We start from the raw sequence: 15563 nt of genomic DNA, 5'->3' as shown, positions 1-15563 counted from the left end.
CTTGCTCCCTTCTTAATGAAGAGTAAATAAAGGAAAAGTGGAAAAAGTTTCTAATCTTGACTGTGGGATGATAATTCTGAGGAAGGTACTACTCTGTGGACATTGGAAGCATGCCTGGGCTAGTGTAAGTACCACCTAACAGTGAAAAGAATTTGAAATAGTTTCTTGGGCTTGGAATGCTGAAGAAAAGGAGTCCAAGGGAAAGGGAGCTAGTTAGCCTGACACAAAAGGGATCTTCAGGCTGTGGATCATCAGGTTGTGGATCATTAGGCTGTGGACTGAGGCCTGTTTTCATACATCCCTTGGTTGAGAATGGCTTTAACATTTTTAAAGAACTATAAAAGAATATTTGACAAAGACCTTATAAATTCACAAAGCCTAAAATATTTTTATCTGACCCTTTGCAGAAAAAGTATGAAATCCTTTGCATTATAATTATAAAGAATCCATTTGTGTTTTCTTTTTCTTTTTTTTTTTTTTTTTTTTTAATGGTGTTAGGGATTGAACCCAGGTGGGTCTATCACTAAGCTACATGCCCAGCCCTTTTTATCTTTGAGACAGAGTCTTAGGGTCTCACTAAATTTCGTAGGAATTCACCAAGTTCCTGAGACTGGCCTGGAGTTGGGACTCCTCCTGTCTTAGCCTCCCAAGGTGCTGGGATTACAGCTATGTGCCATCATACTCGGCCTGTTTGTGTTTTCAGTTGGAAGACTAAGCTATACTGTAAACAGGTGAATATGAGAAATCTTCCCAAATATTTGTAGTGTTTCATAGAATTATCCAATTCTAAACCTTATCATTAAGAGATCATCTGTTCTGTATTAGTTTGCTGGGGCTGCTGTGTCAAAGTGCCACAAGCTGAGTAGCTTGAGCAACAAAAATTTATTATCTCATAGTTCTCGATACTTGAAATCCAAAAGAACATGTTGACATGCTTGGTTCCTTCTGAGAATTGTGGGGGAAAATCTGTTCTATGCCTCTTCCTGCTTCTATTGATTTGCTAGCAATCTTTGGCATTCCTTCACTTATCGAAGTATCATGCCAATTTCTGTGTTTATGTTCATGTAATGTCCCTCCTGTATATGTGTCTGTATTCAAATTTTGCTTTTTTATAAGGATACTAGTCACATGGGATTAGGTTACCTCAATGATCTCATCTTAGTATCCCCTGCTAAGAACCTATTTCTAAATTCACATTCATAAGTATTGGGGGTTAGGACAAAATCCTTTGTTAGTGAGGCAGTTCCACCTACATCTTCTAAACCTTTGTTTTACAGATATCTATCTATCTATATATCTATATATAGATATAGATATATAGAAATAGATATAGATATGTACTGTGTTAAAATACAGCTCTAGTATTTATTCACCTACACAGTTTACACCATTATACACAACTGCAGTGTGGTGAGGTTCAAATCAAGTATAGTACTTACTTGTTTATATTAGTTAACATCATGCCAGTTTCTTTCATGGGCCTTTCATTAATCATAGAGCAATAAGAAGATGAATCAGAGTCTGTCTTTGCCATTACAGGCTAAGTGCATCATCCATGAATGTGAGGTTAAGATCAATTTTATATGTTAAGTTCAAAAAGGAATTTACCAAGGTCTGCTGTTGGCTAGAGAGAATCTAAGCTTCCATGCACAGCATAGCATAGGCCAAACAGGTTATTCATGCTTCGTAAATCTCTTTAGATAGTCTAGTGTGTGCTTGTTTGCCAGGTTTCTGTTCTCGCGACTAAAAGGCTCAGGGGTCACTCTAGTTAAACTGGGCTAACTGGGCTGCACTAAATAACCACACAAGAGACACAAATACCTTTTTCTTTGGGGTTGCTGTGTAGGCTCCTCTGACCTTAAGGGTCCGCAGAAAGAGAGAGAGAGCACGTGCTGACCCCTTTTATTGAGGAGAAGCTATTCAAATGAGGCAGGGGGTCAGGTTTCAGGGGGCTGAGTCTATCTTCATGATGTCCACTGTCAGCAGGTTGACACCTGGGTAGGCCACACCCAAGGTCACAGTAAGAGGAGGGGACACACACAATCTTCCATGGAAGATTCTATCCTAAACAGGGCAAGGGGTTATATTACAAAGGAACAGGTGAGCATAGCTTCACCCATGGGGCTGTAGCAAGACACACCCATTTCTGTGACTGAGTACCTCAGCACCCAGCTGGGGAGTGTAACTCAGTCACCCGTAAGGTTGGCATCCCACACTTGTTTACAAAAGTAATATTGCCATGTTGGCATATTTCCAGTTAAGGTGGTTCCCCCTTATCCACAGTTTTGCTTTACCTGGTTTCATTTACCCTCATTCAGCCTCCATGGTTAAGTGATCCTCATGATGCATCATCAAAAGGTCAGTAGCAACCTCACACTGTTACACAGCCTACGCCATTCACCTCGATTCATCTCAGCATATAGGCATTGTTATTAGCTCACACCATCACAAGAAGAACAAATATAGACAATAAGATATTTTGAGAGATCATATAACTTATTACAGTATAATTGTTCAGATTTCTTAGCTATTATTATTAATCTCTTACTGTGCCAATTTATAAATTAAACTTTATCATAGATATATATGTATAGGAATAAACAGTACATACAAGATTCAGAACTATCTGTGGAATCAGGCATCTGTGGGAGCCTTGGAAAGTACCTCCCGTGGATAAAGGGATACTACCATACAATTATTGGGTAGGTTATGTATGAGGGACTAAATCTAAAAGGTTATACTCTAGAGATCACCTAATATTCACTACCATTGGTATACCAAGCATTTGGGTCTATGCACACCTCATTTGCCCTCCCTTGATATCTTCTGTCTTTTATGTAGCCTTTTGTGGTAGCCAGCTACAAAGATGGCCCTCAGCATTTTTTAATGTTTAAAATTTTGTGTGTGTGGTCCTGGGGATAGAATGCAAGGGTGTTCTACCATTGAGCTATATCCCCAGTTCTTTTTTATTTTTTGAGATAGGATCTCATCAAGCTGCTGAGGTTGGCCTTGAATTTGCAACCCTCTTGCCTTAGCCTCCAGAGTTGTTGGGATTAAAGGTGAGTGCCACTACACCCAGCCCCCAATGATTCTTTTTTTTTTTTAATATTTATTTATTTATTTTTTAGGTGTAGATGGACACAACACAATGCCTTTATTTTTATGTGGTGCTGAGGATCCAACCCGGGTCCCACCCGTGCAAGGGGAGCGTTCTACCGCTGAGCCACAATCCCAGCCCAGCCCCCAATGATTCTTGCGTCTTGTAATTCATGCCCAATGACTGTGTAACTACTGGAGTAGTTACACAGTAGTAAACTACTGTGTTTATCACACACACATGGTGTGTGATTTTGAGGCTAGGTGATAAAAAAAAAAAAAATTGTGGCTTCCGTTTTCCTCTCTTGGATCATTCTGGGGAAGTCAACTCCCATGTCATGAGGATACTCAAGCAGCCTTGTGGAAGTCCATGCGTTACGAAACTGAGGCCTCCTCCCCCTAAAAGAGCAGTAACTTGCCTGGTATCTGAAAGAGCCACATTGGAAGTAGATCTTGAAGACTTTGTCCAGCCTGCAGAGACTACAGGCCCAGCCAACTTCTTGTCTGCCCCTAAGCCAGATCCACCTGCTTAAGCTGCTCCTAGAGTCCTGACCACAGGAACTATATGGGATAATAAATGTTTATTATTTTAAGCTACTGTGTTTGGGAGAAATATGCAACAATAGATAATATAATCTTTGTCGATTCTGCCCCTTTTTTTTTTCAGACCACTATTACTATATTTCACTAGATTTTTGTCTACTTAAGGGCAGACAGGGTCGTGTTTAATTCATTTTTGTAAGCCTTACAGAGGTGATTGTTGTGCTTTATCAATACTTCTTAAATTGAATGTGATTGGCTTCTATCAAGGCTAAACCTGGGTTGCTCCTATTGCTTCTGTTTGGAAAGGTGAAAATTACTTCTGTTTTATTTAGAAATAAAGGCAATATTTTAAAAGAGCTTTCTTTAAAAGAATCTAGAATATTTGAAATATGTGGTACAAAAATAGTTAATCATATGAGACAAAATTTTAACAAAGATCTAAACAAATGGGAAAGATAATAGAACAAAAAAAAAAGGAAGGAGCTGGTAATCTTTGAAAAACTGACTGCTTGCTTTTGTTCCTTATTTTAAAATAAGTTCAAACACAGATAAGTTAAAAAAAATACAACACCTATATACATTTTACCTAGATTCTCCTGTCATTAAAATTTTGTCTCATTTGCTTTATTACTTATGCTCATGACGACTCTTGCTCACTCTCTGAATATGTGTCTCTAGATACAGATGTACCTGAATATATGTACTCATATGTAATATGTTAAAGTCATTTATGCATATCTTCAGTACATCATATGTAATTCCTAAGAATTACATAAACAACTTGAAGTTTAATAGTGATCCTTTGTTATTTGTAATCCAGTTTCGTCAGTTGATCCAATAATGTCCCTTGTGGCATTTCCCTCCTTCCTAGCCCAGGATCCAGTCTAATATCATGCAATTATGTGTGTATCTTTGGATTCTTTCAACCTATAACATGTCCATAGCTTTTCTGTGTCTTTTTTGGCATTGTTATGGGAAGAAAAAGACACCATGCCTTCCCCTTTTTAGCAGAATGTTCCACATATTGCTGATATTTCCTTCTGATTAGATTCAGATTATACAATCTACAAAATTCCCTTTTAAATTGTCTAAAATGTGAGAATAGTATTCTGTCCAAAAGATCAATTCAAAACAAAATTTAGGTAAAAAAAAAGTATATGAGTTATTAGAAATCAAAATGGAAAATCAAAACATGCCATAGAATAATTTCTGTAGGAAATATTTAAGATCATTTTCAGTCTTTCAAGTTACTGTATATGGTTGGTTTAATAACTAGATTTAAAAAAAAATCAAGAGTTGAGCATGGTGGTTCATACCCACAGTACCATTGACTTGGGAGGTTGAAGTTGTATAATTGCCAAGTTTGAGGCCAGCCTCAGCAACCTAGAAAGACTCTGTCTGAAAATAAAAAAATTAAAGAGGTGGATATATGGCTCAGTGGTAAAGCACCCTTGGTTTTAATCCCCAGTAACAAAATTAATTAATTAAAAATAAAAAATTAAGAAATCTCTTGGTGCTGAAGTGATCTTAGGTGGTTTTACTTTACTTCATCATGAATTCTGTTTCCTAGAAAACCAATGGTATCTTTAAGAAACAAAAAATTTTCTTCCAACTTCCACTAAATTTATTCAACAAACATTATTAAATTCTTATTATCTGCCAGACATTGGGGTGGACCTGGGAATACAAAGGAGAATATAACACAGACTCTGTATGCCACTGTGTATTAAAAGATCATCAGAGAAGTTCATGTGCCGCAGAGGACTGGAGGAGCTCCCTCTGGGGATAGTCTAACTGTGCAAAAGGGGGGCTGCCTAAAAGCCCCTTTCTGCCCCAAAAGGGCAATCCCTGTTGCTCCTATGAGGCGCTTAACATTTTTACCTATTCTGGTGCATTAAGAATGACTAACCTACATTGAATAGTACAAGAAATTCTTTTCAGAAGCTGAGAGATAAGATAGATTATTTCTTTTAATGCTTGAATTTTTGAATGGTTGCAGTTTTGTACTATATGATCTGCCCCAGGGACTCACTTCTTTAAGTAACAACACCGAATTTTCAATGATGTCTGTTTGTTTATGCATTTTCCTAACAGTATCATGGATGAATTCGTAAATATTATTTTAAGATGGAGAGTGTGTTTAAGTCTGTAAGACAAGGCATTGCTTGACTCCCCATGACAAGATCTCAGGCAATTCATTTCATCCCAAGACTAATGCCTTCTCAGCCACTTTGTGTATCTGATTTCTGTTGAGAAATGTCAATGTACATGAGCTGCCAGAAATACTATAACTTAAGCCTGGAAATAAAATACTAATATGCTGAAGGTAGATAATTTCTAATAAGAGTACCACTGAATATAATTTTCATTTTTCACATAATGTAGATGAATGGGTATGGCTGCATTTTATAGAAGATGTTTTTAAAGATTGTATTACCCAGGAAGATTGATAATACTCATGTCATTCACAAAAGAAGAATAAAGATGATGTAATAATTTTCTAAATTCTATATTGTAGACTCAGTACCCTATGATCCCAGCAATTTGTGAGGCTGACAGATGACAATCACCAAGTTCAAGACTAGCCTCAGCAACTTAGACTATGTTTCAAAATAAAAAGTAAAAAGGACTGGGGTTGTGGCTCACTTGCTGTTCGATCCCCAGTAACCAAAAAATAAATAAATAAATAAAGGCAGTTAACTATAATATACAATATAATAAGTCTTTTGAATTACCTTAGTTGGGCTACAATATGATAGTATTGTAAAGTGTAAGGAAGCTCTGAATCTGATTATAAATGAACATATGTTGCTCAGAAGTTCATTCTTATATTTTTGTTTTTGTTTTTATTTTTTGGAAACGGTCTCACCAAGGGTCTTGACAAGTCCCTGAGGTTGGCCTCCCACTGCTACCTTCCTGCCTCAGTCTCCCAAATTTCTGGTATTATACCATCATGCCCAGCTCATTCCTCAATATAATATTAAATAAGAATCAGCTGAAAGACTGTGGAACCAACCTAGATGCCCTTCAATAGATGAATGGATAAAAAAAAATGTGGCATTTATACACAATGGAGTATTACTCTGCATTAAAAAATGACAAAATCATAGAATATGCAGGGAAATGGATGGCATTAGAGCAGATTATGCTAAGTGAAGCTAGCCAATCCCTAAAAAACAAATGCCAAATGTCTTCTTTGATATAAGGAGAGAACTAAGAACAGAGTAGGGACGAAGAGCATGAGAAGAAGATTAACATTAAACAGGGATGAGAGGTGGGAGGGAAAGGGAGAGAGAAGGGAAATTGCATGGAAATGGAAGGAGACCCTCAGGGTTATACAAAAGTACATACAAGAGGAAGTGAGGGGAAAGGGAAAAATAATACAAGGGGGAGAAATGAATGACAGTAGAGGGGGTAGAGAGAGAAGAGGGGAGTGGAGGGGAGGGGGGATAGTAGAGGATAGGAAAGGCAGCAGAACACAACAGACACTAGTATGGCAATATGTAAATCAATGGATGTGTAACTGATGTGATTCTGCAATCTGTATATGGGGTAAAAATGGGAGTTCATAACCCACTTGAATCAAAGTGTGAAATATGATATATCAAGAACTATGTAATGTTTTGAACAACCAAGAATAAAAAAATTAAAAAAAAAAAGAATCAGCTGAGTTTTAAATTTGAAAATGCTTGTTGATTTGCGCAAAACTTAGCAGAATACAACGTGTTTTAAGTTCCTATATTATATAAAATTTCACGTGTTTTTTTTTTTCTTTTTAGTACCAGAGATTGAACCCAGGGGTGCTTAACCACTGAGCCACATCCCCAGCTTATTTTATTTTATTATTTTATTTAGCGACAGGGTCTCACTGAGTTGCTTAGCCCCTCACCATTGCTGAGGATGGCTTTGAACTTGCCATCCTCCTGCCTCAGCCTCCCTAGCCACTAGGATTACAAGCATGTGCCACTGCACCCGGCCAGGTGTTTCTTTTTTATTTCAAACTGGATATTGAAATTTTCACAATTCTATCTTAAACAGGTTTCTTTGTAAGAAGGCTTCCACCTCTCTCTCTAGCCTGCTGTCTTGCCTCATCTTTGTGTCAGTCCATTCAGGCTACTATAACAAAACAGTAACTTATAAACAACAGAATTCATCGCTCACAGTTCTGGAAGATAGGAAGTCTTGAGATCAAAAAAAATAGCAGATGAATTGTGTCTAGTGAGGGCTTTGTCTGCTTCCAAGATGCGACCTTCTTATTGTATCCTCACATGGGGAGGCCTCTTATAAGAGCCAGTCCATTCATGAGGGCTCCATCCTTAGGACCTAATGTCTCCCCAAAGTCCTCTCACATCTAATACCATTATACTGATGATTAGAATTTCAACATATAAAGTTGGGGTGGGGGGCACAAACTTTCAGACCATATTAATCTTAAACTTCATCCTCTAACATTGAACAACTTGTCATTTGCTTGCTTACATCTAACTTTCACACCTTAGAGTTGCATCGTGTGCAGTATGGTAGCCACTACCTGCATGTGGCCATTTTAAGTTTAAATTCATTTAAATTAAACTTTTGTTATTTTTTATTTTAGTGCTAGGTATTGAACCCATGCCTGTGCATGCAAAGCACTCTACCACTGAGCCACATCTCCAGCACCTAAAATTAAGTTCGGAATTCAGTACCTTACCTGTACTAGCCACATTTCAGGTATTCGATAGCCACATGTGACTAGTAGCAATCTTATTGGACATAATTTCCATAATCATAGAGTTCTACTGGATATTGTTGCCTTAGAGCCTTTTATTCTGTCTCTACTCTTGTCCTCCATACCTTTCTTTCTTACTATTTAATTTATAGGAGAGGGGAGGGGAGGGGAGCGGGGATAGTAGAGGATAGGAAAGGCAGCAGAATACAACAGACACTAGTATGGCAATATGTAAATCAATGGATGTGTAACTGATGTGATTCTGCAATCTGTATACGGGGTAAAAATGGGAGTTCATAACCCACTTGAATCAAAGTGTGAAATATGATATATCAAGAACCATGTAATGTTTTGAACAACCAACAATAAAAAATTTAAAAAAATAAATAAAAAAATAAAGTTAATTTATTCTCAAGATTTATATCAAGTGTCATTTAATGCAAGAAATAGTTCATCCAATCCTATACATTCCCCACTTCTGGATTAGAATCCTCCATTTAAGTTTACATTTATGTCTTTCCTTCTGGACTGTGCACTTTTATGTCACCTTCTAAATATTTTAGTTCATTCACTTCACTCTAAATATAGTGGAAATAGGACAGACGTAGACGTCAACATCTCATTTGGGATCCTGGCCATCTTTGTCAGCTTGAGTCTTGATGAGTTTTTGTTTCCTCATGTATTGGAAGGGTAAACCAGACATTTGACTTAATGATTATAAGTCATATAAACATAATAGGAAAAGAACAGTAAATGGTTTTTTTAAAAGATAAAACTATATCAAAGAAAGGAAAAGCTCATAATTTTCAGAGTCACATAACCTGATATTTTTCTTCTTTCGGATTTATTTTTTAAGTAATTTTTATTAAACTGATAAACTTCTGGATAGCCTTCTCAGTTCTTTTGAGTTTCACGAAAAGAGGGATTCTCAAGAAATTTGGGGTCTAGAGAAACTCCCTTTACAATCTGAAGATGATCCCAGGATAGATGATGATGATGATGATGATGATGATGGTTTTGATTATTTTGTATTGGGGTTTGTACTCAGGGGTCCTCTACCACAGTGCTATATCCCCAGCCCTTTTCCATTTGTTACTTTGAGACAGGATCTCCTAGGCTGGCCTCAAACTTGCTATTCCTGTCTCAGCCTCCTGAATCGTGATTACAGAGTGTGCCACTACAACTGGCCAGAATATTTTCTTCTTTTTTTTTTCAATACCTTTATTTTATTTGTTTTTATTTTTATGTGGTGCCAGGAATCGAACCCAGTGCCTCACACATGCTAAGCAAGTGGTCTACCACTGAGCCACAACCTGGGCCCCCAAAATATTTTCTTATATGAGTACTTCATAGCCAAGATGATCAGCCACTTGACATTTGCTCTTGGATATCTGCTGCCACCATCTTAATCCAAGCCCTTACAATTCTATACAGCCTTCTACCATCTTCACTGAATCTGTGTTCTCCCTGTTTTAATCCATCTTCTATGCCAGTTTTACAAATATGTTACTCCCTTATCTAATTGTTTTTTTTTTTTAATCTATTCCCTATGTTCTCAGTGTACCCTTTTGTTGCCTTACTTCAAGACTTCTGATGTCCTGGCTGTGTGTTAAATGTCAAATATTTTAGCCATACAGCCTCCCATTATTTTTCATACTACAGAGAGATAACTCTTTTACTATCCCACTAATGTGCTGTACCTAATCCTGTCTCCTAGTCTTTATGTTACATCCCTGATAGGCAACTGCTTTCCCCTGCTTGTACCTATTCTATCTACCTGTCCTTCAAGATCTAACCCAGGGGCTGGGAGTACCACTCAGTAGTGGAGTACTTGCCTAGCATGTGCTCAATCCCAGCACCAGAAAGAAAAAAATATATATCTAACCCAGATTACCTCTCTTCCTTAAACTTTTCCTGATTAGTTTTTAGAGTCTAACTTTTCTATACTTCACAATTATCTTTGAATGTGTATGTAAATCATATATTGTCTTTCTATATTGCTGTGTGATTTTTTTTTCCTTTTTTTTAACTTTTTTTATTGGTTGTTCAAAACATTACAAAGCTCTTGACATATCATATTTCATACATTGCATTCAAGTTGGTTATGAACTCCCAATTTTACCCCAAATACAGATTGCAGAATCACATCGGTTACACATCCACATTTTTACATAAAGCCCTATTAGTAACTGTTGTATTCTGCTACCTTTCCTATCCTCTACTATCCCCCCTCGCTGTGTGATGTTTTTAACATTACCTGGCCTCTTATTTTCTGTTCTCTAATTTGTGTTGATATTATTACTGTAAGAATAAACATACTACTCTGTATTTTCTCTGTATTTGCCATTGCTGAGCACATGATAAATCTTTAATGAATATCTGTTCATTAAATAGTATTTATGATGAGTAGAGGGACAAATATACATGACAGCATATGAAGATAATTTTAGTAGGATTTTTGTTACCTCATAAATGCTGTTCTCCACTGATTGGCTTATTTTACATGGTTTGCAGAGTAGCCTCTTATTGTCTCATTTTCATCATTTTGAGAAATTACCATCCCTTACTGAGCTTCTAGAAAAAGTGTTGAACTGGGCAGTCAATAGGTCCCTCATTATCAGTTTATTCCTCACAAATCTCTCTCAGTATTTTTCCAGACTCTCCTTTTCAAGATAAAAGAAAATCCTATCAAGTTGTCATTGATAATGACAGAGTGATATAAAAATTGACATTGCAATAGCCCTACAAGAATAAGTAGTTAATCTTCTTGGCTGTTCTGTGGTATATGAACTTCATACCTTAGTGCTTAGCACTGTAATGAACTATACTGGGAGACATAAAAGATTTATATATATATATATACATATATATATACATATATATATATATTCATATTCCAAATAATATTCTGATAGATATGAATCTGTTACTTAATAAATTGCTAGAATCTCATTAGTGAATTTGTGTAAATTTTAAGGACCCTACCAGTCTCATATAGATAAGAAATTTAGAAAGCTGGATATTTAAAATTCTAACTTGGGTAGTGCAGTTTGTAGTTAACTGAACCACTGCATCATATAATGGTTACTATTCATAGATTAAATATAGTATTATAGGAAAATACTAAAATTTTCATGATCTCATTTAATCCTCAAAATCTGAGGATATTATCCCTGTTTTATAGATAAAGAAGCTGAGATTTAGAAAATTTTAACTTTCCCTAAAATCTCAACCCCTAAGTAATAGAACAGACTTCAAAATCAAGTCTCTTCACTCCAAAATTATTGCCTTTAATTACTAGCTAAAACTACTGCCTGAGTATTACTAGAGGTATGTGTTGTTCTCCAGGAGTACACAGAAAGGACACTTCATCCATCCTTGTTCGGGGGGTATGTTACAGCTGGGAAAGGCTGAGGAACAGACTGTGGGGATAGCATTAGCAAAGGCATTAGGTATTAAACAGTATGGTGTGAATGACAGAATTATGGAAATTTGGTATCAACTGTTTTCCTACAGTATTGCTTTTGGAATCATTGATAACTAGAAGGTGACCAGAGTTGTGTCTAGTGCCTGTAGATAAACAGTGTGGGCATTGATTGGTTTTACCCTTAGGGATGGATGACCTTGTTCATGTTCTTCTGAGTGATTATTTCTTTGTCAAATGGGGAAGGTGTGTTCACTCGAGGTTGCAGTTAGGCTTATGTGACGTGCATATGGAAGATATCTATCACCATGGAGCATGGAAGGTAGATGTTGTGATGAATTGTATAAAAAAGATTCAGTTCTGGGTATCAGAAAACCTAAATACAGTGGCTCTGACCACACAAGACTGGCTCATGATCCAAGACCAGGATCACATCCCAAATTGGCAGGGAACCAAACTTGCATCTTGTTGCTTGGCCGTTGTAGGTCTTAAACTCATGGTTAAAGTTGGTGGCATGTGCACTTGAGGCATCAGGATAAAGAAAGGAATAGAAAAAAAGACAATACTATGCATGTGATCTGACTTTTGGGGGTATTAGCCTATGTGTCATTGGCCAGAATTTAATGACTCGCCTATACTTCCTTGAAAGGGAGTCAGAGACGTAATTATTCACACCAGCCATGGACCAGCTAAAATTTTTATTGCAACATAAGATGGGAAAATCTCTTATGGAATACCATGTTCATAAAGTTATAAGATTATTATTTGTGACACCAATATTGATTTGGCTTATTATTTTTATAAAGAATCATAACTGGGTACAGAGGGAAGCCCTAGTTTCAACAAAGTAGAGATTATATTTTTGTTAAGTATCAGTACAGTGAAGAAAAAGGAACTAGATTTTAGTCCTTTTTTTAGTTCTTTTTAAAAAAAATTTTTTAAATTATATATGGACACACTGTCTTTGTTTTTTTAATGTGGTGCTGAGGATTGAACCCAGTGCACCACATACGTGAGGCAAGTGCTCTGCCACTGAGCCACAACCCCAGTCCAAGTCCTTTTTAAAAAAAAAAAAAAATTTATATATATTTGTTGTAGATGGACACAATACCTTTATTTTATTTATTTATTTTTATGTCATGCTGGGGATCAAACCAGTACCTCACACATGCTAGGCAAGTGCTCTAAACTGAGCTACAACCCCAACCCTTCAGTCCTTCTTAACACTCCTAATATTTAAAGTCAGGCCAAGCATGGTAGTGCATACCTGTAATCTCAGATACTCTGGAGGCTGAGGCAGGAGGATCTCAAGTTTGAGGCCAGCCTCAGCAACTTAGCAAGGTCCCCAGCAACTTAGCAAGAACCCGTTTCAAAATTAAAAAATAAAAAGGGCTGGCTTATTGGTTAAGTGCCCCTGGGTTCAATCCCCAGTGTTAAAAAAAAAAAAATTAGAGTCAGTAGAAAAATAGAAGCCAATAGAAGAACTGGGAGGAGGAAGGAGGAAAATAGCAGAATTGAGTATCGGAAAGGTGGAGAGGAAAGTGTTTCAAAGAGGGCATTATTAGCTAATGCTTCTGTATAAAAGTGGGTAAGATGAGGACAGGAGATGTCCACCGGATTTGGCTACACAGACGTCACTGATGGCCTTTTTAAAAGCAGCTTTAGTGGAGAGCTACTGAGAACTGACGTCAGATTGGAGTGGGCAGAAGGTGAGTGGATCAGAAGGAAGCAAACAACTATCTTGAGAGGTTTTGTTGTCATGAAAAGGGGAGAAGTAGGCAGAGGGTTGGAGACAAGTCACTGGACAGTTTTTTCCTTAGGTGGGGATCAGACAGCAGATTTGCATATTAATTAGGTAGGAATGGAGTAAGCAGGTAGTCTTCAACCTGTGTGTTTGTGATTGATTGATTGAATCTGTGATGCTGAAAACTGAACCCAGGGGCACTTTACCACTGAGCCCTTTTTTATTTTTTTATTTTGAGACAGGGTCTCACTAAGTTGCCCAGACTGGCCTGGAAGTTGTGATCCTCCCGTCTCAGCTTCCCAGTAGCCGGGATTACAGATGTGCAGCACTGTGCCCAGCTAGATTTTGGTTTTGTGATATTAAAGGAAATATTCATACTGTAAAACTTCCCACAGTATCATCTGTATGCTTTTCTTTATATTGGATTTAAAGTTTCAGCATTGCTTTTTATTCATGGAAGTGTTTTCTCTATCAGTCTAGTGATAAGTACAATTTGCTAGAGAAGCTTGTGTTCATTGGAAGCATTTTTAGAAGCTATTCAATTGCTCAAACACTTTCCAACATAATACTTACAGTTGGCCAAAATGGTTTGTTTATTTATCTACTTTTGGTACTAGGGATGGAACCCAGGGGCATTTTACCACTGAACTACATCCCCAATCCTTTTTATTTTTAATTTCGAGCCAGGGTCTTGCTCAGTCACTGAGGCTGACGGGGAACTTGCAATCCTCCTGCCTGTGAATCCTCCCAAGTCACTGAAATTATAGGTGTGAGCCACAATGCTTAGTTAAGCATTTTATTTAAATAATTAGAAAATGCCTATAAAACATCAAAACTTCATTAAATTTCAAAGTGTATATGTTTTCTTGATAAAATGAAAATATATAGATGAATTGTGTCATAACTAGTCCATAAGCAGATTTTTCTTCAGTACCTGCCGTGTTCCAAGCACTGTTTTAGTCTGACGCAGGAGTGAAACAGACCATGCCCTCAAGGAATGCTTAAATTTTAGGAGCCGGTGGAAGACAACTAAGGTGATTTTTATGTACGGAAAAGTACCTTGAAGAAAGTAAAATGGAATCATGTAGTGGAGAGTGACTGGTAGTCAAGAAAAGCCTCTTTGCACTGGCTTTTTAGTTGAGAGAGAATAATGGGTGGAGGAGATTCAAGGTTGAGAAAAGAACAGAAAAGAAAAGAAAGCCCTGAGGCAGGACTGTGTTTGACAATAGGAAGATAAAAACCCTGGCCTGGCTGGGACAGGGAGGGATAGGAGCAGAATGGTAGGTAAGGGTCACAGAGCCTGTTTGAGCCTTGTTTAGGGTAAGGACATCATATTTGGGTTTTTTCTTAATGAGAATTCATTGAGGGGTTAATCGTAGGGACATAATTAGCTTTATGCTTAGATCAATTTAGATGCTATGTGGAAAGGAAGATACTGTGAAGCATCCGTAGTAGTCCATGTGACAGACGAAGGTAGTTCAGACTGACTTTGACGTTGTAGCAATATAGATGGTGGGAGATGGTTAGATTCAGGATATACTTGGGAGGTAGAGCTGATCGGATATGGGTATAAGGGAAGGAGAATCATCAAATTAAGCAGAAACATTTATGAAGTACCTGTCCTTAAGCAGTCCCGTGTTACAGAACAAACACACACATTGTAAAAACAAACACATGTAAGCAGGTATGACCCTTGCTCCTTGGAGAGAAATTCTTCACTTCTTCCCATGTTGCTGTTCCTCCCCCCAACCCCCACCCTGGTACCTGGGATAGACTACGGGTGTTCTACCACTGAGTTACATCTCTGGCCCTTTTTGTTTTTTATTTTTTGAGACAGGGTCTGGCTCAGTTGCCCAGGCTGGCCTTGAACTCTGATCCTCCTGCCTCTTGAGTAGCTGGGATTATGGGTGTGCACCATCACACACACCAAAAAATGTGTTTGTGTGTGTGTGTTTAAAATCACCTAAATGATGTCATAAAATTACTTTCATTTTAATGTAAAACATACATTATTTTTAAGGTAAATTTAATGTGACTGCAAAATGAAA

The sequence above is a fragment of the Marmota monax genome, unplaced genomic scaffold, assembly GCF_021218885.2.
Source record: "Marmota monax isolate L192 unplaced genomic scaffold, Marmota_monax_Labrador192_F-V1.1 WCK01_AAM20220418_F8-fsc00011, whole genome shotgun sequence".
In the NCBI taxonomy this organism is placed as follows: domain Eukaryota; kingdom Metazoa; phylum Chordata; class Mammalia; order Rodentia; family Sciuridae; genus Marmota; species Marmota monax.
The sequence above is the reverse complement of the archived record's forward strand: the minus strand, read 5'-3'. Positions refer to the sequence as shown.